This window comes from Scomber japonicus, chromosome 7 (assembly GCF_027409825.1).
Source record: "Scomber japonicus isolate fScoJap1 chromosome 7, fScoJap1.pri, whole genome shotgun sequence".
NCBI lineage: Eukaryota > Metazoa > Chordata > Actinopteri > Scombriformes > Scombridae > Scomber > Scomber japonicus.
Window position 1 is genome coordinate 13,906,638 of NC_070584.1, and position 5,837 is coordinate 13,912,474.

Consider the following 5,837-nt stretch of genomic DNA (forward strand, 5'->3'; position numbering starts at 1 on the left):
TTATGACTGTCCTGTGTGTTTTTGATGAATCTTTGAATGAACACCCTCGGAAATAGAGTTTCTGATTAGCAGTTTCCAAGCACTGTTCTGTTTGATATGTTATGATTTTTAAGTGCATCTATCTGACTACACAACCCTCTTTATCATGTTCTTGCCTTGTCTGTCTTTTTTTACCCTTGTGCTGTGATGGACAACATGCTCAGTCCTGTCAGGATTGACATTGTAAATAAAAGGACCAGAGGCTGTTCTGGACAGAGCCCAAGTTATTTTGCTGAGTGGAAGACATTTCTGCTGACTTGAATGCAGCACTCATGACCTTCCTTTCCTGAAGCTAGGTTTGGTGTGCTGGTCACACTCTTTTCCTGGAATTCAAAGGCAAACCCACATGATTGTTCAAAACAGAAAAAACCTCAAGAAAAAAAGATTCAATCAACATCAATCAACATGAGAGTCTTCATATCCAGAATATCCAGAGTATGTTAAAATGTACTACTTTAAATAATTAAATTGAGTGATAATTACATCATGTTTAAGTACATATTTCATATATTTATACATTAGTAGAGTTTGCTTCATTGTTTGAAAAACTCAATTACAATTAACAGGCATGACAAAAACTAAATGCAGATGAAAAAAAAGCCATGGACCTTGTATTGTTCTAATTTCTCAAGCAAACATTGTTCAGAGCAATCACACTAAGAGAGACAAAACAAGCCAGTAGAGACCAGTATTTTCAATTACTAATGTCATCCTTTGTGTACTGAGTTTGAGCTGCTCCCCTCAGGCTGTCCACATCACAAGGCTCTTTTATGCTGCAAGTTATTAACACTATCTTGGAAGTTTCTCTTTCTTGCTAATCCCTTCATTGAGAGCTACGTTATTTGACTGAAATTTTCATACACATTATGTTTTATCCACTTAATGTATCCATTGTTGGGGTGTGACAGGTGGGCAGACAAAAAGCTGAATTTGATGTCTTTGCAAACATCTGTCAGCCAGACTGCATTGCCTTCAAAAATACTGTAGTTCGCACTGACAGACTGTCAAGATGGAAATAAACACTCAATGAGCTTTATCTACTTTGTTTTTGACAAATGGACAGCTGGAAGACAGGGTGACAGGAAGCATGCTTCAACAGGTGGTCTCTCTGCATGAGGTGCTTCTTAAGTAAAGGGCAAAGAAAGGGCTCTTCTCCCGTGAGTAAAGCCTCTTGTCACAGTCATGCAGGTCAGGTACAGTTTATTTGTCTCTAACATCAGGGACAGTCAACCCCATCACCACCACAAAAAACAAAATCAGTTAAAGGCATACTATATTGCTAGAAGAAGATATGACAGAAAAAGCTCTGTGATTGAGGGTCTTTCTCAGGAAAAATGAAAGAACATTAAGACGCGAGGCACATTAAAACTCACCATGGAGTACACAGAACCAGACAGATAAACATCAGCGGGAAATGCAGTTTACATAATGCACGAGCAAAAAAATGACTGAAGAATGTAATGAGAAACTCAGCAAGACTCAGCAGGCTAGTCTCAAATTAAAAAGAACACAGAAGAAGGAAAGATTGCAACCTCTTTGAACGAATATGCAGCATGTAGGATATGTGCATTCAATATATTCCATTTCTGTATTTTGCTTCCAGCCATGTTGGCTCGTTTTCAAAATCTACTTAGTGGCATCAACCCGTCAGACTCTAGCTGATAGTTTGAGCTCCCTGGCCTATAGATGATGAATGAACCTAACAATGTACTGAATTAATGATTACTGGCTGTTTTCAGGTCTGAATCAGATGCTGCGTTTAAGAGTTAACTTTTCTCTCCTCGAGGACATAAAAACATACTTTAAGAAATGTGAAGTTACTGCTATACCTAAGCAAATGTCAGCTAAGTCATGCAGTGCAGGCCTGATAGTTTACATTCCATTATCCTCAGCCATATGGGAGAATTGTGGGATGTTTAGTGTTGTTTAAATTTTATAGAGACAAGAAGTATAGAAGTTCCATACTTAGGAACAAACAAAAATACTGTCTTGTTTTAGTGCATGTCCAAAACATAAGACTACTGTTACTGGCAAATGATTCTTCCAAATGTATTATTTTACATAATAAATTACAATGAATGACAAACTTGGTGAAGAACACATAATGACATAATGATTAGGACATAAATGTGAACTGTAGGGCCTTGTGTTGAGACTTGTGACTTGCAAAATCATGACTTTTTCTCAGATCAGATACCTTGGTTTGTCATGCTGTGTTCGTATTAGCTTTATTTTCTCATAGTAGATGGTGCTCATTTTCCCCCAGCAAGCATCACAGTCTTTACAGGTCATATCCAGCCCTGCGTCACAGTCACACATAGTGTAATGGAAACCGCTTAAAATTCAGGCTGCCAGATAACACAGATTGACAACATCCACACAGTGATGATGCAAATCTGCAGCACTTTACTCCTGGTAGCCTTACCCCCCCCCCCCCCGTCCACTGTACAAGCCCTTCATACTCTTCCCTTAAGCGACACTGTGTTGGCATCTGATGTACACTCTTTGTGACATTTGTCCTGCTGAATAGTGCTCCGTCTTTTACATGTTATACCCATTCCCATGGATGATGAGGATTATAGTCAAATATTCAGCACACTTCTCAATTCTCACATTCAGAGCCAATTCTCTAGTCTTGTTTTAAGTCTTCTCTTGTTAAAAACAAGCACATCCACAACCCCTTTTGTCAACATAAAAAGGCTTTTTATGCTCTGGGCTGTGTGAAAGTGCATTTGTGTATTAGAGGGGTGGTGGCTGTGTTTGATGCAGTAGGTCAGGCTGCACTAACTTTGCCTTATGCAGGGGGATGTGCTGCCGCGACTGCTTTTAATCCGAAAGAGCATTTGAGTGGGACACCAGATTGTTTATGCCATCCCTTGAAAAAGAGCTGGCACAAGCATGTGTGTGTGTGTGTCTTTGTGTTTGGTGGAGAGGCGCAGCTTACAATCCATCTGTCCCCGTTTCCCCACAATGCAACATGGTGGCAGACTCGACAGCGAGGGGAGGCTGGGACAGACATGAGTCCTTGTACTGGTTTAATTAAAACACATCATTTGAACCTTTTTTGGCACAGATGATAACAAGCCGATCCCAACACACAACTCTACAGAGGAGAAAGAAAACACACCAGGCAATTAAAGACTTTACTCATCACCTAATTATTCACTAGAGCCTTTTTTGGATCTGTCTCGTGCTTGTGTCTGTGAGGCCTTTCACTACAGGCAGATCTTTATTCACTGAGTGCCAGAGTTGCGGTGAGTGGAAAATCGTGGACTGAATGAGACACATATAAAACTGATTCCTGCAGAAAGAGTCCTCTCTTGCTCATTAGGGCATATTTTTACTGCAATATGACACCTGGTTGAAGGAGAGAGGGGAAGAGTCATATTAATGATCAATTTGTGATTGTTTTATTAACTTCTTATTTCTTTCTCATTCTTGGAAAAAAAAGACAATATCTTTAAAAACGAAAAATTTGTATAATAAACAATGAATACCAATGTGCGATGACATTTAATGAGACACACAGCTGCGTTATACCAATTCTGACCAAAGATGCAAACATTTGAAGAGTTTCTTGATAAAAAGCTTTTTCAAGTGTTTTCTTGAAGCTCCTCTGTCATTGTTCTTTTATCATCCCACACGCTTTGCTCTAAACATATCAAAACACACACTGCTTTGCTGTATTGCTTAGTTGTACTCCTCCACAGATGATCAATTATAAACAGCTTAAAACACACACACGCACACGCACACACAAACAGAGCTTGGTTAATTTATGCTGTTCAGACTGTGTTCCTGCATATATCTGAAAGCAGACATGATATGATGAATCACAAGTATTTCGCAATCTGACAAATTTACATGTCATTTTTATCCAAATGTATGGTGGAAAAACAGCAGATTGACCACATACATAAATAAAATAACTTGCATTTGAACATTTTTGCCTTTGGTTATCAAGATACCAACATAAACATATGGTACACTGGGTAAAGCGCTAAAAAATAGTTTAACTTTGGTTTATACATAATACAAGAAAGCCTGAAAATCCAGACCTCTCTTTCAAAAAGCAATCTAACAAACAGAACAGTCTTAATATCAGCTTCAGCTTAGATGTTTAATGGTGCAACACTCAAAAGGTTCAAATAATGAATTCATTTAGTTAAAAACACATAAATCCATGACAATTTTAGTGGATATAGTTCTGGGGACTGCTTCATGCTTCAGTGGCCTGAATGTTGCACCTTTAAAGAAGAATGCTTAGACTGCACTTAATGTCTGGTTGATAAAACAGGCTGTTAGTGAGAGAATGTCGGGATTCTGTCATGTTGGAGTGCTTTGAGGCTGAAAGAGGTTGTAAAAAAAAAATGAAGGGATTACAATTTATCTTATGAGTGACTTGAACGGGGCAGCTAGCTGACATAATCTTGTACCAGTTTTGTTAGCATATGATCACAATATTGTGACAGGGACAAGATGGCAAATGCAGCAAGAGGGATCATAGATAATGATAAGTGATACATCCCCCAAAATATTCAGCACAAAATATCAGTAATCCACAACAGCAATACCACATTTGAGACAGATTTACAAAAAAAAAAAAAAAAATCACACCAGCAGCTGTAAGAAGTACTGCATCACACTTACTGTGTAGCAAAATCCATAGTGTTACCAAGTGTTATCAAGAAGTTATTTTCAAAAGGAGTACAAATACCATTACATGAGACTTGTATGCATGTAGAGATAATTATTATAGGCAGTTGTTGTAAAGACAGTAAACCAGCGAGGGGAACAGACTTGGAAAGGGATATTCTTTCCTGACACACAGCCTATTTCAATTTTCACCTATAGCAGAGTAACAGTGGAATAGCATTGTCATCATGTTGGATAATATGTAAGAACAACATCTTACTGTGCTCTTTCCTAATGCTGTTCAAACTGTAAAACAAGTGTAGAATCATAATGCTGTATTATATAAAAACATATGTTCCTGTGCTTGTCTGTAGAAGCAGATCAATTGTAATTCTTTATTGTTAACAATCATAAAATATGTAATTACAAAGTCAAGTTTTCAGGGGCATGTTTGTCAAGTTTAAACTGACAAACTTGCCCTTAAACAAAGACTACAAATGAGGAAGATGTCTGCCAGACAGATTCAAAGAAATAAAAGACAGAAAGAGATAAAAACAGGCTGGAAAACCAAAGCCTGTTTAATTTTAGTGTTGTTGTTCCAGACAGCGAGGGAAATAGGAGCTTCCCTGACAGCTGTGACCTACTGGTGCGAGACATAAACAAGACGAACAAGAGTAAAACAAAAGAGACAGGGCTAACAGACTCTCAGACAATCTAAATGTTTGCTCCTTGTTTAATGCAGCCAATGCCGCTCCATCACTGCGGCACAGACTGAAGACAGTATGGAAACTCAGTTCAAACTAGAAATAAAAACCTACATGAGTAACGGATCATCAAACACAAGGTTTGGTCCGCACCTCAGTTTCAGGGTCATAACTTGGTTCATGACTTGGTTAAAAATCAAAGATAAAAAAAAGCCCTCACATCAGATGTTTCAGAAATCTTAAAAAGGAGAAATCTCAAAGGATTGGAGGTTTAGTTAAATGCATACAAAACAAAGAAAGACACAAGTGTGGAGCACACTGACCCTAATGTCTTACAGGGTTACCTGAGCAAAATGTTCGAGAACGAAATCAATGACAGAAAATTTAAAGTCATCTCTGTGTATGTATAATTTTCATTTGTCACCAGTTTTATCCATTCGTTTTACATAGACGTGGGAA